Raw genomic sequence first — 24,774 nt, forward strand, 5'->3', positions numbered from 1 at the left:
CGACTCCTGGAAAACAGCTGCCAGTCAGTGTGGAAAATGCTAAGCTAGATGATCCAAGGCACTGACTGTATACGGCAGCTTTCTGTATTGCTATATTGCATTTGGAAAAAGCTTTTCACGTGGAAGCACGAAAGACTAAGATTCCCAAGGAGCTGCAATCCAAGCTTTTACCTAGTGAAACTTTAGCCCACTTAAGCCATAAATATCTTGTAGAGGCTTCCTGACGTCACAGGCTCTTGCAGAGGGAGGCTGGTCTGAAAGTGAAAACGGCAGCAGTTCCACTCCGAGGACAGCACAGGCAGTGAAAGGAAAGCAGGGCGAACAGTGCTCAGTGTGTGGACTTACAGGACTGCAGGAAAAGGAGGAATGACACAGAGACAAGGGGGTTGCATCTTAAGGGTGGCTGGTGCAGCAGCTCTTCTAGTCCCTGGCTGGGAGGAAAAAGAGAGAGGGTAAGCTCTGTTTTCTTTTCTGAAGCAATCAAAAAGCAGTCAGAGGATTTAGGTTTGGAATATAGGTTCTTAGTTTCTTTGAAATGCTACACACACAAGCTGACAGCAAGTGGGCGCATGTTTTGGGGGATTTGTGTGTGTATAAAACTAAAGCACAGATGCATGGATTGTATGCTTATCTTGAGTCCTCATCCAGTCTTGGGTGCAAGAGGGGGGGGAGATTATGACAGCGTTGCTTGTTCTTTCTCTACAGCATGTGAACCAGTACAAAATCCCTAAAGCTTTGATTTGGCAAGTGCAGCCACATTCCTGAGTACACAACTAGTAGCCCAATTATTCTACAGATTTCTGAGCTATGTGTGGTTTATTTTTAATCCCTTCATCTGACACCTCCTCCAAGTGAAACTGTGGTGGCATAGCAGTGCTGTTAGAAAGTTTCTTTTGGTCCTATCATGTGTATTAGGCTCAAAAGGGAGAGGGCTGTGCTAAAGGACTTGTTGGGGGAAAGGGTCCACAACCCTCACTGTCATTCTCAACCCTTGTTGTGTTGCTGGTTCTCTGGAAGGACTGAGAATTACACAAGAGGAAGACACTCGGAACTGCTTTTGGGTCTGAAGAGTTGGATGCTTAGCAGGACTTTCGGAAGGGAGGCAAACCAGTAAGAACAGTCAGGATGTTTGTTTGCTTTGTAGTTTGGGTTTTATTTTTTTTAAGTGTGCACATCGTTGGCAATAATGTAGAAGGGGGACTAAGGATTTTCAACTCAGAAGGGCAATATCAGCCCAATGAAGTAACATGATTTTCTGCTTCTGCAAATAAAATAATAAAGTATTTAACATCAAGGGCAGCCTTCGTCAACCTGATCCCCAAGCCCAGATGTTTTGAACTATGGCTCTCATCATCCTTGACTGCTGGCCATGTTGGCTGGGGCTGAAGGGCATTGGGAGTCCCAACAACATCTGGAGGGCACCAGGTTTCTGGAAACTCGTCTCGGGCTTCACAGATGAATTACTTCAGTTCAACCTTGTTTCCATCTTGGTCATGAGCCAGAACAGGAATGCAATAATAACAGAACCTGTCTCCTTGCAGATGGCTACAATGGACAAGAAACAGGTCACCCAAAATTAGTTGTCTCGCAAGAAGCAAAGCAGCAGAACACAGTTTAATTAAGAGAGATGCAATAGCAGCACCTGATTAAAAGGACTTGCAGTGTCAGAAATAATAAAATGGTTAAAATAAAGATGGTTAGGAATGGAAGCAGGATCCTGCTGTTTGTCACGTCTCCCTTGTGCAGCAGGGGCCACTTAGTTCCGTCATAACCCTTTAAATTGGATTAATCTTGTCATTCATGTTACAAATCAGATTAAAAGTGAAACAATAGCAGAGGCACCGTAGTTAATTCCTTGGGAAAGGAAAAAAACCCGATTTGGTCATTAATTTTTCGCTGTAGCATGACTGAGAAACAACACGAAGACATGCACACATTTCACATGGGAGGCTACGAATAACTCTTCTGAAGAGCAGGTCTGAAGTAGCTCTGTTTTATTATCTCCTTTCTTTTGGTTTACAGGCAGGGCTACTGATCTCCTGCTCCCTCCCCCCTTCCCCCTCCCTCCTTCCCCTTTTCTCTCTGCATCTGAAAGCAATGCTTTTTTCTTTTCTCTTTTTTTGGCATGCTTCATGATCCTGGATTGCCTTAGCTGGCTAGGTTTTTATTTATTTATTTGAAAAGCCTGTGTAAAATCTAAGGCAGTTTGGACATTACATCTGCTCCAGAAAAGCCAACACAACTTAATGAGTGGGCATAAAGTATAACTGAGCTGGAACAGGGATGAAGAGCAGGGGTGAGCTGCTGGTCATGGTGCTTCATGCACTAGCAACCCTGAAAGAGGTATTTTCAAGGCTGTGTTTCTGCTTTTATAATTCTACAAGGCTGCAGATATCCTGTGTGTGTGTGTGTGTGTGTGTGTGTGTGTGTGTGTGTGTGTGTGTTTGTGTTTGTGTGTAAGCTGTTGAAAAGGGAGAAGAGAACTGGATGGAAGCAGAGTAATGTTATATTGAAATAACCGATTACAGAACTTAATCATGTAGGCGAATGTAAGTTATTTATAGCTCTTGGAATCTCCTTCTGTATTGATGTGTGTAGTGTAATGTCCTCGCTGGCTGATGAAGCTGGCTAATGCTTTAATGGACAGATGCTCAACGGCTAATCTAAGATGACTTGTAATGCAAGCTTACATTGCTGAAGGAAAATAAGTTGCTGAAAAGGAGTGTGTGTGCACGCATGTGTGATTACCCTTGTGCACTTTGGTCCAAAAGTTTTGCCTGGCACTGCTATAATTACATCTGGATTTGCAAAAGAGTAACACAGCAGTTATTATTCAGGGCTTCTTACTCAGTGGGGTTTATTTCCAGTAAGTAAGCAGCAGCTTTTCCTAGAAGCACTGCTTCATAATAGACTAATTGAACAGGGCTGGCTAGTATCTCAAAGAGAAACATATTGTTAGGTACCAACCATATTTTCCATAATAAGAGGCTGAAATGCTAGCTGATGTTTATTTACTGCATTTTTTGCCCTGCTTTTTGGTGCCCTCAAGGTGTTTGACATCATTACTGGAGCTCGGTAGGAGAATTTCAACTGAGCCATGGTGTAGGAGGAAGCAGCTTGGCACCATATTGTTCTGAGATCCCATTCACACCATGTTTTTAAAGCAGTATCCCACCACTTTAAACAATCATGGTTTCCCCCAAAGAATCCTGGGAACTGTTGTTTGTTAAGGATGCTGAGAGTTTTTAGGAAGAAGAAGAAGAGGAGTTTGGATTTGATATCCTGCTTTATCACTACCCTAAGGAGTCTCAAAGCGGCTAACATTCTCCTTTCCCTTCCTTCCCCACAACAAACACTCTATGAAGTGATTGAGGCTGAGAGACTTCAGAGAAGTGTGACTAGCCCAACGTCACCCAGCAGCTGCATGTGGAGTAGCGGGGAAGTGACTCGTAATCACCAGATTACGAGTCCACCGCTCTTAACCACTACACCACACTGGTGTAGAAGAAGAAGAGTTTGGATTTGATATCCTGCTTTATCACTACCCTAAGGAGTCTCAAAGCGGCTAACATTCTCCTTTCCCTTCCTCCCCCACAACAAACACTCTATGAAGTGAGTGAGGCTGAGAGACTTCAGAGAAGTGTGACTAGCCCAACGTCACCCAGCAGCTGCATGTGGAGTAGCGGGGAAGCGACTCGTAATCACCAGATTACGAGTCCACCGCTCTTAACCACTACACCACACTGCCTCCATTCCCCTTTCAGAGCTTTCTATTCCCAGAGTTCCCTGTGAGATTAGATTGACTCTCTGGGAAGCTCCTTATGAATTTTTAAAATCAATAAAGCAGTTCCGTCTGATGTGCAAAGGGAGCATGATGTGAGTGAGCATGCATTTGAAGGCTGAATCCTGAAACCTCTGGCCTGAGCCTTGGGAATTAGCCAGGTTCCAGAGGTGGGGCTGGATTCAAATTAATGTATAAAGGATGTCAGGTGCAAGAATAATATTTTTTCAGTTGAATTTCAGCACTCTCATAACTTCACCAGATCTGTTGGCTACTGCTATTTGCCAAATTTCTAAAATGAGCCCATTGAAAGGAGAAAGGAGCTGACAGCAAATACAATGCACAGGAACGTTGTTTTGGCTCTTGCTAACTTCACTGACTTCAGTTTGTTCATTATAAAATGAAAAATGGGCCACAGTTGGCAAAGTGGCTGTGCTGGCTGCAGTAGAAAGGTGTGCTCCTACTGCTAGAAGCTTTCAGTACACAGTACACACACAATACATACACAGTCACTCCAACCCTGGTTTTGTAGGTTGGGGTGTGTGTTGCTTTTTAAAGGTGCTAGGCATTGTAGCTCTGTGCAGAGTAAACTACAGTTCCCAGGGTTCTTTGGAGGAAGCCACCTGATTTAAATGTATGGGGTGTACGCAGGCACAGTGGGGAACTGCAAGCTGGCTGGTAACATACCTATGACAATGTAACAGCTGTAATCATGAGGCAAGTCCCATTGTTACTGTGTCCCCAGGTTTTAGTTGTTTATGTGTGGGGTGGTAGTGCTAACTGTGTTCATTGCATGGTAGAAATTTCTTTTATCAGGAATCTTGCAATTTGGGTCTTTAAACCTACCCATTTACCCCACCCCATTGTGAAAAAGGGGGTAGGAATGAGAGGTGGAAGATCTATATATGGACAAGAGCATGAGTAATTTGGAAATGTTCCTGGTGAAAAAAAGAGAGAGATGCGAGTCTGATATTTACCTGCCCAGAATGGATGTGTGCTTTGGTTATAATCTCATGATCCCCTCCTGGATCGAAACTCCTCCAAGAAGTAGCCAACCAGTGCTTATTTTCCTGATGACACTGATCTTAAAGTGGAGAGAGAAAAGTTGGGTTGTACTGTTTGCTGACAGTGTGGCATTGGTTTGTTTGTCTGTCCTTAAAGATGTGGTGTCAATCTTGGAGTTTTAAAATAGCACCCTTGTATCTCACTTGTGAGCCAAGATGAGCGCTGCACCCCATAGTCGCCTTTGACTGGACTTAACCGTCCAGGGGTCCTTTACCTTTTTACCTGTAAGGATAAAATGGGAAGGGGAAGAACCATGTCCACCACCTTGAGCAGCTTGAAGGAAAAATAGAGTGTGAAGATAATAATAAGTAAATAATAAAGCCAGTTAAATCACTGAATACATTTGTATGGCTTATGCTTACTGGTGTCACGACCACAGGACCTTTTGACTTAATCGTCTCTAAATCGTGAGTAGATTGGAATTAGGGGTCAAATATCCCCTCCCCCCATCTCAGCTGATCAATATCAGGGGACAATAATTGCATTTGTAGTAGATTTCTCTTTACTTTTTATTGTTTAAGACAGTGAGATATCACTAGATTTGCGCAGCCACACATAGACATCTTCCAGATGTGCCATGACTCTGCTGCTCTGCTGACCAGGATTGCTGGATAACTTCCAGAGGCTCCCAGGGAGTTCCAGAAGAATGTAAAGTCATTTCAGCGCAGTTACGGATTGTTGAGAAATCAGAGGATGCCATTTCCTGGCGCAAGGAACGAGAGGCTGAGTTGGAACTGTGGTTCCCAAGCCTTACATAAATGCGAGTTCTCAAACATGGGTCAGAAGTATTAGGAAATGACCCATCTGGACTAGAACAAAATGTCCCCAATCCCAGTAAATAAAAAAAGCCATGAAGCCTCTCTATCAAATGAAATACTTTGCGTGAATGCAAGAACCACAAGAAGAGCCTGCTGGATCAGGACAGCAACCCATCAAGCCAAGCATCCTGCTCACACAGTGGCTAACCAGATGCAACGGGGAAACCCACTAACGGGACCCGTGCCCAAGAGCTTGCTCCCCTCTTGCGGTTTCCATCAACTGGTATTCAGCTTGAGAGGGGAGGTTACTCTTGGATCTGAAATGGGCATCAGAAGCCCAGAAAAGCTTCAATGCTTTGGAATGCCTTTCCCAGCTGCAGCTAGTTAGCTGGCTGCTTCTGCACCTTTGACTGAGATAGCTTGGCCATTCTCATTCATACCCTGGTAACCTCAGGTGTGGACTATTGCAATGCAATCTATGTATGGCAGGGGTTAACAACCTTTTTCAGCTGTGGGCCGGTCCACTGTCCCTCTGACCATGATGTGGGCTGGACTATATTTTTTTTGGGGGGGGGGGGAATGAATGAATTCCTATGCTCCACAAATAACCCAGAGATGCACACATAAAAGGACACATTTTACTCATGAAAAAAACACACTGATTCCCAGACCGTCCGTGGGCCGGATTGAGAAGGCGATTGGGCTGCATCTGGCCCATGTGCCTTAGGTTGCCTACCCCTGATGTAGGGTAAACCCTGAAGACTGTCCAGAAGCTGTATCCAGTGCAGAGTGTGGCAGTCAGATTGCTGTACAGGGAAATAATATGACTCCTGCACAGGTTGCCTATATGCAACTGGGCCCAATTTTAAGGTTTCAACATTAGTATATCAAGCCTTAAACAGCTCGGGACACAGATACTTGAATGAGCCATTCTGTTGGTGGTCCGGCCTATGATGAAGATACATTTGGGATAAGGCCCTTTTCCAGTTTGATGGGCAGTTTGATTATCCCTCTCATTGGTGACCTTTTGACATTAGTTGAAAACATTTTACTTCATTCATACTTTGGGGGCGTAATAAGGTGAGCCATACTGGGCATTGGAATGCTGTGGAGTTAGGATTTTGCTTGCTGTTTATATTGTGTTAATTTTAGATTTTGTTGTTAACTAAAGTAGTATTTTATGGAAAGCTGTATTTGATTGATTTGTATTGTAACCTTCCCTGTGATCTGTTCTACAAAAGGCAGGGTAGAAAGGAAAATAGACAAAGTATGTGAGGTTATCTTCTTTTCTTCCTCACAACAACTTTGTTTGGTATGTTTGGGTGAGAGAGAATGACTGGCCTAATGTCATGCAGAGACATTTATGGCTGTGCAGACCTTTGAAATTAGGTCTTCCAGGTCCACAGTGAATACCCAATTAATTGTGGCACACTTGTTACCTCCATTGTGTCACCGCTTACTGATGCTGGGTTACATCTGGTTTTCAGTTTATTTTAAACCACAGAGCCTAGGGCTTGCCGATCAGAAGGTCGGCGGTTCAAACCCCCGCGATGGGGTGAGCTCCCGTTGCTCGGTCCCAGCTCCTGCCAACCTAGCAGTTCGAAAGCACATCAAAGTGCAAGTAGATAAATAGGTACCACTCTGGCAGGAAGGTAAACGGCGTTTCCATGTGCTGCTCTGGTTCTCCAGAAGCAGCTTTGTCATGCTGGCCACATGACCCGGAAGCTGTACACCAGCTCCCTCAGCCAGTAAAGCGAGATGAGCGCCGCAACCCCAGAGTTGTCCGCAACTGGACCTAACGGTCAGGGGTCCCTGTGGTGCTAGAACACCCCAGAACTGTCTAGGGCTTGCCGATCAGAAGATCAGTGGTTCGAACCCCCACGATGGGGTGAGCTCCCGCTGCTCGGTCCCAGCTCCTGCCATCCTAGCAGTTCAAAAGCACATCAAAGTGCAAGTAGATAAATAGGTACCACTCCGGCGGGAAGGTAAATGGCATTTCCATGTGCTGCTCTGGTTCGCCAGAAGTGGCTTTGTCATGCTGGCCACATGACCTGGAAGCTCGCCAATAACGCGAGATGAGCACCGCAACCCCAGAGTCGGTCACGACTGGATCTAATGGTCAGTGGTCCCTTTACCTTTTTACTTACCTCCATTGCGACATCGCTGACTGGTGCTGGGTTACATCTGGTTTTCAGTTTCTTTAACTTTGGAATGCTAAAGTGAATTGTGTGCTTCAAATATTAACGTGCTCTGTTCTTAAGAACATAGGGAAAGTCTTGCTGGGTCAGTCCAAAGGCCTATTTAGTCCAGAATCTGTTTTCCACAGTGGCCAGCCTAATATATCTGGTAAGCCCAAAAGCAGGATATGAGGGCAATAGCTCTCGCCTGCTTTTGTTCTCCAGCTACTGGTACTCACAGACATTGTTGTTTAGTCATTTAGTCGTGTCTGACTCTTCGTGACCCCATGGACCATAGCACACCAGGCACTCCTGTCTTCCACTGCCTCCCGCAGTTTGGTCAAACTCATGTTCGTAGCTTCGAGAACACTGTCCAACCATCTCGTCCTCTGTCGTTCCCTTCTCCTTGTGCCCTCCATCTTTCCCAACATCAGGGTCTTTTCCAGGGAGTCGTCTCTTCTCATGAGGTGGCCTAAGTATTGGAGCCTCAGCTTCAGGATCTGTCCTTCCAGTGGACATAGTGCATCTGAACCCTTGTTTTCGATTTGTTTGTCTAATTTCCTTATAAAAGCCTCTAAATTAGTAGCTATCACCAAGTCTTGTGGCAGCAAATTCCCCCAAAAAATCTTGTGACAGGAAATTTCATAAATTTACTATGCACATATTGTTAATTTCCTTGCAGTCCACCAGCTGAATTCTCACCCTGTCATCTTCAGGTTTGAAAAATGGCACAAGAAACAGGGGCTCATAAAACTCTAACCACCTATAGGGTTGCTGACCCAACATACATGGAACTTACTGTAGGTTTACAGAAGCAGAATTTCCTCTGTCTCAGAATTTAAGGTCTGTTTTTTGACAGCGTCCTGAAGCTTAGTTTTCCAAGTTGGGAAAACACAGAATGGCTGCTGTACCAGTGTGGTATCCTGGCTGTGCCAGCACTGCATGGCATTATGAACTGCCCAAGATATCTTGACGATGCCTCAGTGTGAGTCAGCATACATCAATAACTGGCTTCCTTGCCAGATGTAGCATAGTGGTACTAACCAACAATGAAGAATGAAGCAGAGAAAGGGTGAGACAAGGCAGTGATTCACTTACAAAACTTCTTAACAGATCATCTAGGTACCCCTCAGCCAACCATTTAAGCGTGCACACACTATTACACAGCACACAAGCTCTTACAATGCGAGTTCTACCAACAGGCAGCATGCCCATTGGCCAGGCCCTGGATGGAAGGCAAATTGCATTCTTAAAGCTACTCATATCTGCAGCCTTGGGGGTACAAGGCAAATATGTAAGGTATGTTTGTGTGATACTCCTTTGGTATTTACTAGGATGTGTTGTCATTAAGATGTGTATGTGTAAGATCAGTGTTGTGTGATCTCCATAGTCAGGACATAGCTGGCTTCCTATGGCAAGCATATGGTGGTTTCTCTATATTTTGTTTTATGCCACGTTCTCCATGACAGCCATTTTGTAGTATGCCCCATGACAGCCATATTGTGACTGGCACCCCTAGCCTTTTTGCCAAATTTGAAATGTGCCCTCTGGTCCCAAAAGGTAATGCCTGACATAGAGGAATGTGTCACCCCCAGTGCTTTCTTTCAGGGGGTATTCAAGGGTACACAGTACCGGCACTTCTTTTTGTTGTTGTTAAAATGTGTTGCCCTTACTGTAACAACTTCATGGCGAGTACTGGCACCTATTTTTCTAGAAAGAAAGAAAAGCACTGGCCACCACAAATCAATAGGTCCCTGTAATTCTTCTGGATTGACTTGTTCTTCTAAATTTACTTCCATATCATGAAATGGAGTTAGAATCATGTCAAATCCTTCCTCTGCATATTAAAAGGGCTGTATCCATGGTGATTTAATGAGAGTGACTGTTTATAAATACAGGCAAAAAAATACATGGCTATATGACTTTCTAACCCCATTGTGGCACTTATTGAGACTACTTTCCATCCACTCATTCCCCACAGAATCATAACATGCCTAGTGCTACACCACCTCAGCAGCTGATAAAGAAACAATTGGCACACACACACCCCTCACATAGTGAAGTCTAGTGCTCATAAATCACAGCAAACTGTTGAATACTAACTTTTTGCCCCATGTCGATAAATGCCATCTCTCCTCACTTGAGCATGCATGCTAACAAAATATTCACTGTGCAAAACTGGCATGGAAAAATGGACCACAATAGTGGAGGACTTTGGGCTCTCATATATCAGTGGCACCCTGTGTGATGCTAAAATTGGTACCCTCTGCCTCCCATGCTCTGTTCTGCATCGTTATTGTGGTGCCAGTACCCAGTGTGGCTAAACCAGTTGCGCTACGCTAAAGCTGCCTCTCACCGCAGAGTAGTTTTGCAGCAATGAAAAGTCACACAAGAAAAAGGCCTTAATGCTGGAGGTCCCTATTGGCCCCTTCAACTTAATAGTTAAAGAGACAAGGCACTCAGTGAACTTCCAGTTCTGTGTTGGAGAGTGGGGGTTTCATAAAAGCACTCAGAGGCCCAGTAGTTTTTTCCCCCCCAAACCCCTCCGAAGCTTTTTAGGGATAAAAAGAAGGGCCTAAAGGGACTTTTTGCCAGATGACAGGAATGATCAAAGAGGAAGCCATGGCAGGGTTGCAAAGGAGGAGGGAAAGGGGTGTAAACATTGAATCAATATCTGGGGGTCTGTCACATAGTGGCATCAAGGAAGGAATCTTTGCTTACTTCCTTACTTTCCAAATTTGGAAACATTAAAGCAAGAACCCTGCCTCTCTAAGCCAACATTTCTGTTCATAGACTTTGAAGCTGACATTTGTTTTTGTTCAAGATCTTTTTCTTTTTTCTTCACTGTGTCCCAAGATGACTCAAAGGCAGACGACATATTCCTTAGTCACTGAAGCCTTTCCAAGACTATTGAGTCAGGTGTTGGTCACATTTTAGGCTCCACTGTTTCCTATATTATTTAACAGCCTTTTGTGGATTTTCGTTTCTTTCAGTAGTAAACTCTTTCCCCTCAGTTATCATGCCTGTATCTCCTATTCCAACCCCCCTCCCTCCTTTTCATTTTGCTTGGAAAGAAGGGAAAAAATGCTTTTAGTCCTGCGATGACTGCTTTTATAGCCCTCAAGCTCCTGACAGGGTAAAATTTACACAAAACCTAATGAGGGAAGCTATTAGCCTCTTTGAGGCCCATCGTCAGATACGATTTCTTTTTTAAGACTTGGGCTGAGGGCACACCCCCAACACATGTAATCAATTAAAAAGATACACACACTTGCCGTTCCCTTCACAGGCAATCTGGAGAAACAGAAGTGGGGCAGCAAGCAAAGGTCTATATGAAGTATAAACAGAGAGGCAAGACTAAAATATTTAAGTTACAGAGCAGCAGGCGGAGGCCTGAGGGCCAAATTCATACCTCCTAAGAAAAACCGACAGTCACGCTCCAACGGGTGCCCTCCGGGGCAAGGTTCCCAGTAGGCATAAGCTTCTCACCAAAGGACTTGCTAGGCTTGCTTTGCTGGTGCAGTGCAGTCCAAACAAGCCAAGCTCAAGCACAGGGAATCAGTCTAGGGCTAAATACGACCCAGGCGCAATATGAGGAAACAGTCCGAGATCGGCATCATAGGGAGTTCAGCAAACTACAGCACAGCCAGGAAGAGAAACCAAACAAGAAGGCAGCAACCAAGAGGCTCATGAGGGAGATTTTATATAGGCCGGCCTCGTGGACCACACACCGACCATAGTTCTTGGTTGAAAAGGGGATTCAGGGATTGTTTACCTGCAAGCAGACTCTTTGCACCCAAACGGACTTAGTCACGAGTAGCCAGCAAGTTTGGAAAACTCAGCAGTGGCCAGAGGATTGGAGAAGATCAGTCTACATCCCAATCCCAAAGAAGGGCAGTGCCAAAGAATGCCCCAACTACTGCACAATTGCGCTCATTTCACACGCTAGCAAGGCTATGCTTAAAATTCTAAGGCAGGCTTAAGCAGTATGTGGACTGAGAACTCCCAGAAGTGCAAGCTGAATTTCGAAGGGACAGAGGAACCAGAGACCAAATTTCAAACATGTGCTGGATTATGGAGAAAGTTAGAGAGTTCCAGAAAAACATCTACTTCTGCTTCATTGACTACACAAAAACATTTGACTGTGTCAACCACAGCAAACTATGGCAAGTTCTTAAAGAAATGGGAGTGCCTGATCACCTCATCTGTCTCCTGAGAAATCTCTATGTGGGACAAGAAGCTACAGTTAGAACTGGATATGGAACAACTGATTGGTTCAAAATTGGGAAAGGAGTATGACAAGGCTGTATATTGTCTGCCTGCTTATTTAACTCATATGCAGAATTCATCATGCGAAAGGCTGGACTGGATGAATCCCAAGCCGGAATTAAGATTGCCGGAAGAAATATCAACAACCTCAGATATGCTGATGACACAACCTTGATGGCAGAAAGTGAGGAGGAATTAAAGAACCTTTAAATGAGGGTGAAAGAGGAGAATGCAAAATATGGTCTGAAGCTCAACATCAAAAAAACTAAGATCATGGCCACTGGTCCCATCACCTCCTGGCAAATAGAAGGGGAAGAAATGGAGGCAGTGAGAGATTTTACTTTCTTGGGTTCCATGATCACTGCAGGTGGTGACAGCAGTCACGAAATTAAAAGACGCCTGCTTCTTGGGAGAAAAGCAATGACAAACCTAGACAGCATCTTAAAAAGCAGAGACATCACCTTGCTGACAAAGGTCCGTATAGTTAAAGCTATGGTTTTCCTAGTAGTGATGTATGGAAGTGATAGCTGGACCATAAAGAAGGCTGATCGCCGAAGAATTGATGCTTTTGAATTATGGTGTTGGAGGAGACTCTTGAGAGTCCCATGGACTGCAAGATCAAACCTATCCATTCTGTAGGAAATCAGCCCTGAGTGCTCACTGGAAGGACAGATCCTGAAGTTGAGGCTCCAATACTTTGGCCACCTCATGAGAAGAGAAGACCCTGATGTTGGGAAAGATTGAGGGCACAAGGAGAAGGGGAAGACAGAGGATGAGATGGTTGGACAGTGTTCTCGAAGCTACCAACATGAGTCTGACCAAACTGCGGGAGGCAGTGGAGGACAGGAGTGCCTGGCGTGTTCTGGTCCATGGGGTCGGACACGACTAAACGACTAAACAACAACAACAGCAGCACAACAATCTTGGATCTGTACACACAGGCTATGCAGCCACTCTGCCGGTCTCCTTCATTGGAGGTTTTGAAGTCCAAAGAGGTTTTTAAGGTGGGATAGATACCTGTCATAGCTGCTTTAGCTGAGATACCTGCATTGCGGGGGGTTGGACTAGATGACCCTTGGGATCCCTCTAAATGCTCAATGATTCTATGTGAGGTGGGGAGTTCTGCCTGCTTGATTGGTTGAAAATTGCTTTGGGTTGTCCCCCCACCATGTCTGAGGGACAGCGGACCGGCCCCCTGCTGAAAAAGTTTGCTGACCCCTGCTTTAAACTGGGTGGCATTGCACTATAAAGTGCCATATACTTGGCTAGGTCTATAAAATTAAATGTTAGAAACCCTGTACCAAGTATGACTCAGTAAAACAGGCACTCAGCTCAGCCTTCTGGCTGGGCTTCTATTACTGGTGAGAAAGAGCGTTGCCACTGGTTAAGGACATAAGAATAGCCCAAGGATTCATTTAGTCTGATGTTCTTTCTGCACAGTGGTCAGCCTGAGGCCTATGGGAAGCTCAGAAGGCAAGAGTGCAATAACACAGCCCACTGAAACCAATGAGCTATACAAGGACACAAAGTCAATAAGTTGTCCCTTTAAACTCCTAAATAAGTGTAAAGCTTTTGGACATCCAGGAAAAGGCTTGGAAGATGTTTCGGTTTTTTGTTTGTTTTGTCCTCCCTGAACTTCTTCTGAAGAAATGAAGGCAATGAGAAATCATTATTACCTGACCCTCCCAAAGGCATTTGGTTCCAGTTCAGGCTGAATTTTGCACTGTGCCTCTCATCTGTTTTTAGTTTATTCAAGCACCTTCCTCCATCTCAAAAAAAGTTGTCCGTAACCGTTTGTGTCAACTTCTCTGTGGCCAAACACAGAGTGTGCAGGCCCTATCCTTTAAAATCCTTGGAATTTACATAACCCTCAATTGTAGCAATGTGAAATGTGGCTCTGGTTACAATAACAAGGGTTTAGGGAATGCGGAGAGAGATTTTTTTAACTGCAAAAGCACAAAAGCAAAACAAAACAAAACCCCGCATACTGTTTTCATTTTCAATAGCCACGTGAGGACCGTCCTCTGGTCTTCAGCTATAAATAAACCACTGCTGTCATAGGAAGATGGAAAACAATTCACATTACTTTTTATCCCATTTTTCTTAAAGGTTACTTTTGCCCCTCCCCCCCTTCCTTCTTAAAATAAAAGTGAGAGCTCATAAAGCAAATGGTGCCCATGCAGAAAAGGGTAAGGAAATAATTGTGACATTGGTTATTCCTTCTCCAGACAAGTGCTGTTAAGTGCTGTTTGCAGTGGTGTACAAACAATGCACTTCTAGAGTTTGTGTTAGAACAAGGAAGGAAAGCAGCTTCTAAAGTTTGGCTAATAAAGCAAATGTTTGCAGTACTTTGCTATAATTCTCTGCCCCTCCCCAGTTTACAGTTGATCCAGACTAGCAGTGGAGGCACCTTCCCCAACCTAGTGCCTCCCAGAGGTTTTAGAGTGGCAGTTGCCTTTAGCCTCAGCCACCTAGGCCAATGTTGATGGGAATTTGAGACCTAAACACCTGGAGGGCACCAGGTTGAGGAAGGCTGCACTGGAGCATCTAATCCAGGAGCAGGCAGTTGTCAGGCTTGCAGGATCTACTTTCTGTTTAACTAAAACCCCTGATCTGCTGGCCACAGACTGATGCAAAAGACATCCATTTAGGATTAAAGAATTCTAAGCCCATCAATACCAGTACTGAATGGAGTTTGTTGTCCTTCCACAGAAAAACCCACTCCTGGTTACCCCAAAACTTTATTCACTTTAGTGGTATAATTTAGGGAGGACAGAGCTCATTGTGCTGTTTCTGTTGCTTGAACAATTGGGAGTCACAAATCCTTGCCCATCAATGGCAAAACACCCTGGCCTCTGTCATAAGGGTTTATGCATCCCTTTTTAAAGGCCCAGTACAAACTGGCACTGTGGGTTAAACCACAGAGCCTAGGGCTTGCCAATCAGAAGGTTGGCAGTTCAAATCCCTGCGACAGGGTGAGCTTCCGTTGCTCGGTCCCAGCTCCTGCCAACCTAGCAGTTCGAAAGCACGTCAAAGTGCAAGTAGATAAATAGGTACCACTCCAGCGGGAAGGTAAACGACATTTCCATGTGCTGCTCTGATTCGCCAGAAGCGGCTTTGTCATGCTGGCCACATGACCTGGAAGGTGTACGCCAGCTCCCTTGGCTAATAACGCGAGATGAGCGCCGCAACCCCAGAGTCGGTCACGACTGGACCTAATGGTCAGGGGTCCCTTTACCTAACAAAGTTTCAATATGGCCTCCTTCCATTATAGACACCGCAGTCACATCCTATACATAGAATCTCATGAAATTACATTTTCTGCATGTCTGAAAAGAGAGTGTGGCCAACATCCTTCTCCCTTTTGCTGTTTTTGTTTAATATATCACCCAGCCTGAAGAACAACCCCATAAACCTAGCTAACTGTTTTGTAACTTTTCAGCTGGTTCTAATAAAGGTTTTATCCTGTCATTATTTTGACAAGATAATAAAAAAATGGGGCTATTTTAAAAACTCAAAATTATTGGTTCTTGTTTGTTATGTTTCATACAAGCAAATTGCTCTCATAATCTTTTTTAAAATCCGTCCCCCATGACCATAAAGAAAACAATAACATTATATATATATATATATATATATATATATATATATATATATATATAATATCTTTTGATTGTTGTTGTTGTTGTTCTAATGGATCAACATGACTTCAAACATTTTATAAATAGACCAGTTCTCTTTAAAGCGTTGCGTTTTTATGGTGTTTCTCATTGCAAATTCATAAATTGTTTCCCCGAAGCCAGTTTCTCTTTCAGGGTCACAATCAGCAAAATAGCTAGATAGTATAAGCATTCTTTGCTCTCTAGCAAAATGCATGGAGTTTTTGGTGACTGTGGGCTGTAAATCCTACTAGCAGCACTACTGGCTCCCACTGTCCCTGAGATCAATGACCCTGATTGTTATGGTACTTTGCCCCTCCTCCCAGCTGGCCTTCTTTTCTGTCCATGCATTTGGAACACTGGGACTGATAGGTCTTGAGAGAATCTGTCACATAAGGATGCTGGATTAGATGGGCCATTGACCTGACCCAGCAGACACTCATTATATTCTTATCTCTGTCCTCTGCCATCCCCCCCTCATAGAATCAGAAAATTGTAGAGTTGGAAGTTTTTTGTAAGCCCAATGACAACCTCCCCACCTGCCTCTCTATTGATGTGAGCCACTTGGAGAGAAAATCATTTGTCTCAAGAGTGAGCTAAAATATGGTAAGCCAATCTTTACTGGCATCCTGGAGCTTTGGGGTAGAGCATTTGCATTGCACGCAGAAGGTCCCAGATTCAATCTCTGACAGACCATGGGAGACTGGAAAATCACTGCCAGTGCCAATCAGTGTGGACAGTAAGGAGCTTGATGTCCAAAGGCAGCTTTACCATGGCGTTACCACTTCATTCTGTACCCTCATTCTGTTGAATGGCTCTAGACCAGGCACCCCCAAACTGCGGCCCTCCAGATGTTTTGGCCTACAACTCCCATGATCCCTAGCTAACAGGACCAGTGGTCGGGGAAGATGGGAATTGTAGTCCAAAACATCTGGAGGGCCGAAGTTTGGGGATGCCTGCTCTAGACTAACTCAGTCAAAAGACGGTTGTTCTTAAAGAGTAATGTCAAGCCAATTGTTTTAAAAGGAATTACTCAGTACTATTCGAGTCTGAAAAGAAAAAGAGCGAGGAAGAGGAACATGTAGGATGCAGTTCAGTTGTATTTAAAAGTATAAAAACCTTTTTACAACAGTGTGAGGGTTAATGGCAAGTGTATTAAGGGCTAACTGACATTATGTTTGAGATGACCACAATGCTTGTAAGTGGACAAACTTGTCCGAGTTGTGATCATCACAGCTACACAGAGAAAAAAGCATCTTTATAGGCTACTTAGTTTTGTTTGTCTTTTCATTATGCTCACTTTACAAAACTAACTGCTATGGGGGTGGGGGGGTGGGAATACCACTGGAAAGAGTTACCGCACATGTGCAGAGGGGATGATAAAGAAACTAATGCTGTTTTACATCCGTGATAAAATTTAAAAAATTCCTTCAGTAGCACCTTAAAGACTAACTAAGTTTTTATTTTGGTATTACATCCGTGATGTTCAAGTGCTGCTATCATCAGAAGAGGCATTAAGGAACAGTGTTGGATTCTGATATTGCAACATACACCAAGGAGGGTCTGTGGAAATCAGTAGCTTTCCTTGAGAACCTAACGATATTGTATTATATTACATGCATACCCCACCTTTCTCCAAGGAGCTGAAGGTGGGTGCATGGTTTTCTCGCCTCTCCCCATTTGTCCTCTGTGCTAAGAGGCAGAGACTGGCCCCAACGACATCCATTGAGCTTCAGGGCTCTGTGGTGATAATGAACCCTGTTTTCCCAGCTCCTAGTGCAACATTCTAAATAGTATTCACACGCTCAGGTCATTTTCCAAATTCAGGTGTGTCTACGTAGGATTTCATACAGCCACTAGCATAACTTCTCCCAAGCGATGGTAGAAGACATGTCACTCATTTTATAAAGCAGAAGTGAGAAGAATCGAATTCTGTTGAGCAAAATTTTAAACAGGGCCCATGTACGAACAATACTAGATACTGTATACGGAAAAACGGTGTTTACTAGATGATTTGGTAAATGCTTTTGCAAACATGAGGCTTATTTTAGTACTTCAAGGGAAGTTGAACTATTGTGAAACACCAGCCTTTTGTTTTATGATAGCTTCATGAACATTTGATTAATTATGGAATATGTGAAGAAATGCACATGGGAATGGATTCCTATTGACTTTTCCCATGGTGAACTGAAACGCTCTGGACCCAAGAAGGAGGTCACCGGGGGAGTTTATTTCATGACAGCAATCCGTTTGGGGAATGTCTCCCAGCAGAGTTGTTTGGGTTTCTTTTCAAAATAAAAATAGTTCATTAGAAGTAAATGATTTGTAGCAGTTATTCTGGAGCAACAGACGTTACACAATCTGTCCAAAATTTCACTGTGGTTAATTGCAAGGACAGAACCATAAAGCAAAGACCATTGCCAGTTGGTGTTTGGGAAGTGGTCAACAAGAGTATTTGCAGAACCGGATCTGAAGGAGTGGCTAGATAAGACTTGGACAAGGAAGATGGTGGCTGGATATTACTTTAAGCCTAGCAGTGGGATTGTGTCCTCCAACAAGCCTACAGCATAGTTATAGCGGGTGGGCAGGCAAGGCCATGTGGCATACACAACTCTGACCTCCAACAGAAAGGTGTGGAAAGGAGGCTCAGGAGAAATTCCTTTGGTGAGGGCTGCCATCATTGCCCCCCCCCAACAACTGCTGTCAGAGACAATTGCCTCACTCTGCTTAATAATAGAGAAGGTAACCACTAACCATGATGCCCATGCTTTGTCTCCGCTGTCAAAGGCAGTATGTCTCTGAATACAAATTGCTGGGAATCAGAGATGGGTAGAATTCTGCTGTGCTCTGGTCCTGCTTTCAGGATTCCCACAGGCATCTGATCGGCCACTTTGAGAAGAGGATGCTGTGCTAGATGGGACACTGACCTGATCCAGCAGGCTCATCTCATATTCTTAAGTTCTTGTGGGTCGCAAAACATATCAAACGCCAAACAGTTGTCTTAATTTGGGGCCTCATTTGAGCTTGAGGCTGAGGACAAATGGCCCTTGACTGGTCTTCTTCATATCCACAAGCACATTGCATGAAAATAGATGAACAACCTTTGCACTGCTGTATACCATGTGTGTCAATTTCTCCAACAGATCATCTCAAGTGTCATAATATCGTCGGTCACTCGTTGATGGGCATTGCCCACAATCACGCCTTTGATACCTGAATGCATAAGGACCTAAGCAGGGGGAGAGAAGAGAAGAAGGAAACAAGGTCTCTTCCCATCACACAGGTAAGTACTGAGGAGGATCATGCAGACCTGAGTTGGGGAGCCTGTGGCCCTCCAGATATTGTTGGACTTGGCACTACTGGTTGAGACTCATGGGAATGGGAGGGCCTCACAGATTTCCCATCCGTGTTGTAGGCATTAATGGTGATGGCAATACGTTTATAAGTACAGTATTTATTCTGCTAAAACTGTTGTGTTTTTATCTGGGCTGGAGACCTCCTGACTCACCACATAAGGAAAAATCATTACCGGTAGGCTTGTTTCTGGATTTACAACATTTAAACAAAAAACAAAAAAACCAACCATACAGGATAAAGACAAGGTGTCAGAAATATGAGTCAATGTTATTTCCTTACCTCTTTGCACACTGCTGGGGATATGGGCTAAAAATAGATGGCTATATAGTAATATCATAATTTCTTGCAAAGGGGAAGGGACGGCACCCAATCTGAGATGAATACAGAAATAAGCTGCATCCAGGGAAGCAATCCGTTACATGTTCACATTCGGTGAAGGTTTCAATCTGGGGAAAAGATTAGGAATACGAGATAGGGAGGAAATTATCGGTTTATGAGAATTTCCACATATCATATGATGTGTTAATGACTATATACAGCAGATGGAGAAGCTGCAGCCCTCCAGGTGCTATTGGACTACAACTCCCATAATCCCTGGTCATGCTGGCTGGGGCTGATGGGAGTTGGAGCCCAACAACATTGGGAACATCGCAGGGTCCTCACAGGATGCCTTGCACTCAGACTATTGGTCCAACTAACTCGGTATGGTCTACACTGACTGGCAGGTTTCAGGCAGGAGTCTCTTCCAGCCCTACCTGGAGATGCCAGAGATTGAGCATGGGACCTTCTGTATGCTAGACAGATGCTCTTGAGTTACAGCCCTTTCCCCATCCCTGTTTATATATATATACTGTATTCCAAGAAATAAATGTATAGAGTAGCTCCCTTTACACAAAGCCTGTGTGCTCTCATGCAGCCATTCATTTCAGTGAGTAGTTTTCTCATGTTTAAGATCACCACCAGCCTCTTGCTCAGATCTGTGCTGCTTATAAACCGTACTATTAAATGTTTGGGGGAGGGCAGGGGGAAGCAGCCACTACCCCTCCTGCTTTGTCTTCCCACCTGTCCTGATGCACATTATCCTTCTTGGGAAGAGTCCAGTGGAGGAAGGGAAAAGGTCTTGTAGGTGCTGCCTTCTGTCTCAGTGCCTCAGATGCTGTTAAGTTAAAGGCAGTCCTTCATAGCTTCTTCTTTTCATCTATTATGAAAAGGGTCTTGAACAATGGGAACAGCGGGAAGGGGAGAATGTTCCCACAGTACTTTGGATGTTACAGTCTAGAGGTGGGACCTGCAATAACAACAACATTTTTTTTATTTATATGCTGCCCCAGTCACTCTGGGCTGCTCCCAACAGAATATTAAAAACACGATAAAACATCAAACATTAAAAACGTCCCTAAACAGGGCTGCCTTCAGATGTTTTCTAAAAGTCAGGTAGTTGTTTGTTTCCTTGAGATCTGATGGGAGGGCATTCCACAGGGTGGGCGTCACTACCAATAAGGCCCTCTGCCTGGTGTCCTGTCCCCTGGTCCCCTGGTCACTTCTCACAGTAAGGGAACCACCAGAAGGCCCTCGGTGGTGGACCTCAGTGTCCGAGCTAAACGATGGGGGTGGAGACACTTCTTTAGGTATACTGGGCCATGACTGTTCAACTGATGTTCTTTGTTTCATATGTCAAGGATGCTTCCAAACTGTCACAATTTTTGAGGGGTGCATGCGTGTGCACAATTCAATCACATACCAGTAAATTCAGGCTGTGCAATTATAGTTGACTATAGATGCAGGTGGCGCTGTGGGATAAACCACAAAGTCTAGGGCTTGCCAATCAGAAGGTCCTGTGACGGGGTGAGCTCCCATTGCTTGGTCCCAGCTCCTGCCAACCTAACAGTTTGAAAGCACGTCAAAGTGCAAGTAGATAAATAGGTACCGCTCCAAGCAGGAAGGTAAACAGCGTTTCTGTGTACTGCTCTGGTTCGCCAGAAGTGGCTTTGTCATGCTGGCCACATGGCCTGGAAGGTGTACGCCAGCTCCCTCGGCTAATACTGTAACGTGAGATGAGCGCTGCAACCCCAGAGTCGGTCACAACTGGACCTAATGGTCAGGGGTCCCTTTACCTTTACCTTTAGGGGGACCACTAGCAACCTAAAGGTCAGACCTTTTGCTATAAGGGACCACACTTCTTTCAACACAGTGCCATCTAACTTTCTGGCAAACAAATCATAAAAAACACCCATGGAGGTTTAGCTTTTACAGAAGGGAGCCACAGGAACCTCACATTTCCTTACTAACAGGTAGTTCTGCTCCCCACCCCCCAGCATTCCTTGTTTTAAAAGCAGGGAAATGTGTTTTTTTAGACCTCTGTCAAAGCTTAACTGTAGAGGAATTCCTGTAAGTAAAGCCACATTGTGTGCCACATGCTAACTAGGACAGTTTTTCTCTACAATGAGATGGCAGGTATTTTCCGGGAAAACCGGGGTGGGATACAAATGCTTTTTTAGCCAAAACAAAACAATGGGCTGCGAAGTACAAGGCATGAATCAGAGTTAGCAGCCCACAACCTGCTATATAAAGACTTTGGGTAACAAGATAATTTATAAGTAAAGGTAGCAGTGTTGGCCTATAAGAGAGAGAGAAAAAATGTTTCTTTTCCTGTTCATGCCTTGTTGCATTTTGGAACTTGCATGGCACCTATCCAAAGCACACTTGAATGTCTGATACCTTCTCCCTCCCTTCGTCTCAAAAGTAAGTGTGGGAGGGAGAGAGAGCCAGTGTGCAGGGTTCATATCACCACTTGGCCATGAAGCTCACTGGGTGACCCTGGGCCAGTCCCTGCTTCTTAGCTTAAACCCATGGGTAGGCAAGCTAAGGCCCGGGGGCCGGATCCGGCCCAATCACCTTCTCAATCCGGCCTGCAGATGGTCTGGGAATCAGCATGTTTTTACATGAGTAGAATGTGTGCTTTTATTTAAAATGCATCTCTGGGTTATTTGTGGGGCATAGGAATTCGTTCATATTTTTTTCAAAATATAGTCCGGCCCCCCACAAGGTCTGAGGGACAGTGAACCCAGCCCCCTGCTGAAAAAGTTTGCTGACCCCTGGACCTACCTCACAGCATTGTTGCAAAGATTAAATGAGATGGGGGGATTAAATGAGAAGAGCTTCTTGGAGGGTCTTTGCCCCCATCCTCTTTTCTACGGCTTTGTTTGCCACCTAGCCTGCTGAAGAGTTCTGCAGAACTTGAAAGCTTGCAAGAGCCCTGCTGGATCAGGTCAATGGCCCACTTAGTCGAACATCCTGTTCTCACTGTGGTCACCCAGATGCTTATGGGAAACCTGCAAGAGGAACCTGAGTGTGGTCGCAAGCTCCCCATTTGTGATTTCCGGCAATTGGCATTCACAGGAAACCTGCCTTTGAGGGCTGAGGTGTAGAACACTGGGATTGACCTAATAATGGTATTATTTGGAGGAAAAAATAAATCTCCTTCCCTCCTGGTTCCCACAATTAGGGTTTCACCCTCCTCCACACCTTGTCTTCCATTGGGCCTGTATAAATGCTTTTTATAGTGGGGAAAAATAATTTTAAAAAGAACCACGTTACAAACGTGTAATTTATTTGCCTACATTCCCGGGTGCCCTAGATGACACACAAAGGGGGTATGTATGGCCCCAAAGGACAACGGTTCCTCCATCCTCATCAACTCTTACTTTTGAGATGGTTCCTTTCAGTCTTCCACTTACTTCGGTTCCCACTGCCAACTTCAGAAATGTTGGAGAGTTGAGAGAAGAAACTCGCTAAATGAAAACAGATCTACTGGAAATGAACACAACAAACTGATTGGGAAAGAGGAAGCAGGACTGAGCCAGGATTGGAAGTGGAATTCCTCGCTGAATCCAGATTTTCAGCAACGTTGTGCAGTGATATCTTTCCTTCTTCTGCAATGTTCTGTGGTGTTGGAGGATTCTAGAATATGGAACATCATATAAAACAAAATGGGGAGGGGAGGCGGATGTCTGGTGTTTCTAAGTGGAGAACAAAGAAAGCAAAGAAACTGATCAGGTGTGATCAAGAGGCGGGAGCAAGCTAAGGACTTTAGAAAAGGGACATGATGTGCCTCCACCCGTCTCCGCATAGGTGGTAGGGTTGGGTTTGAATGTGATTCAGATCCCTGCTCAGCCACGAAGCTCACTGGGTGGCCCTGGCAAATTGTAACCCTGCAGCACTATTATGAGGATACGATTTGAGTTACTGTAAGCTGCTTTGGGCACTTGCTGGTAACACTGGCTATCAGCTGAATCAGTTGAAGGATCCCAGAAATCTGAGCACAAAAGTTGGCTCCAGATTCTCTGAGTGCCTTACGTCAGTTCAAGTCCACCATCTTTGAAATCGTTTGCTCTTTGGATTGAAATTTGCAACTGCAGCTCATAACGGGGCATTGTAATGGAGCTTTCCCTCAAGAAAAAAAACAACACATTTTATTTTGAAACACATTGCTCTAATTATGCATACTTCGGTGCTATCTGGTCAGATTTTTTAAATAGATTTTTAAAGGCATAATGGTATATTTTCAGCTCTTGACGAAGCATTTCTCAGTCATCCTGCCAGCACCTCCTGGACAATAGGGGATTATTATTGTCCCCATTTTGCAGAAGAGGAAACTGAGGCCAACAATAGTGACTCAACAGATTCACCAGGTGAACCAATGGCCGATGTGGGACGTGATCCCAGGTCCACAGTGAACGTGCTCTGTACCAGCTGACAGTGTTTGCCAGGTGTAACTCTCGAGTCAAATTTCTTTGACATCAGAAGTCACCCCATCACTTCAGCGCAGGGATGCAGCCGCAGTGTGTCAGATCTAAGAGGCACTTATGCCTTGTAATAACAATGTGTTGGCTATTGCTCACAGTTCAGTTCCCCGAACCATACAACATGGTGCTTAAGCCCTTTGTCAGAGGGAGCAGGCAGCCTGCCACAGAAACTCCCATCTACAATAGTTACCTTTGTCCTCAGTTTAACAATACTCAGATTCCTTTGTTTTGACAACTGATCTAACAAACGATTTAGACCAAAGGCTGATACAGAAGCTTTTTCAGAATACTTGGTGCAGAAAACAATTCCCTTTTATGGGAATAATCTCGCTTTTGGAAATGTCCTGCTCTTGGGGTTTTTGCACCCCTATTCTTCAAGCCAGATACATTTATATCCACCAGGTTCTTTGTGTGACCATTGCACTTCAAGGCGCACGAGGGGATCGTTTCACTTCAAAGCATGAGTGAATATTTCTCTTTCTGAATCACGAAACCTGGCTTCCAAAGGAATCTTTGTAATGTTTTAAAAACTTGGTATTCTTTTGTACTGCAAAGGAACAGAACTATCACTAAATTATCTAAGAGACGATCATAAAATGCACATTTCCTTATCATCAAGCTACACGTACAGTACAATGTGGGAAGTACATTGTGGGTTGTTGTTTATTTTAAAATAAAAGATCATTCCTTAATTCTCCTAATGCCCAGTGCTTTAGATATACATAAGTGCTTATTTCCATGCACTGTCCTGAAACACTGAGTACAGTTAAGTATTTCCAAATCTGGACTTTAATAACTGCGGCTTTTTTTGGTCTGTAGCTAAGGTCACAGCCGCACCATACATTAAAAAAAAATCCTGGGAGCTTTAGTTTAGCCCTCAGAGAACTATACTTCCCAGAACCA

The 24,774-nt window shown here is 44.3% G+C and overlaps 1 protein-coding gene across 5 annotated transcripts in view; it reads left to right on the forward strand.

The window, feature by feature from the left end:
* The first annotated feature begins 274 nt into the window (after positions 1-274).
* The window catches only part of DAAM2 (dishevelled associated activator of morphogenesis 2), a 212,942-nt gene continuing 188,442 nt past the window's right edge, over positions 275-24,774 (forward strand). For 2 of the 5 annotated variants that reach the window (XM_035108128.3, XM_088666585.1), the window contains exons 1-2: positions 275-452; positions 18,853-18,992. The gene's annotated coding sequence lies outside the window, so the exon portion shown is untranslated. Of the gene's footprint in view, positions 453-1,857; positions 2,344-18,852; positions 18,993-24,774 lie in introns of those variants that run through there. The other 3 variants (XM_088666586.1, XM_035108129.3, XM_088666584.1) reach the window with 3 other exon arrangements.

This window comes from Zootoca vivipara, chromosome 3, assembly GCF_965207765.1.
Source record: "Zootoca vivipara chromosome 3, rZooViv2.hap1.1, whole genome shotgun sequence".
In the NCBI taxonomy this organism is placed as follows: Eukaryota; Metazoa; Chordata; class Lepidosauria; order Squamata; family Lacertidae; genus Zootoca; species Zootoca vivipara.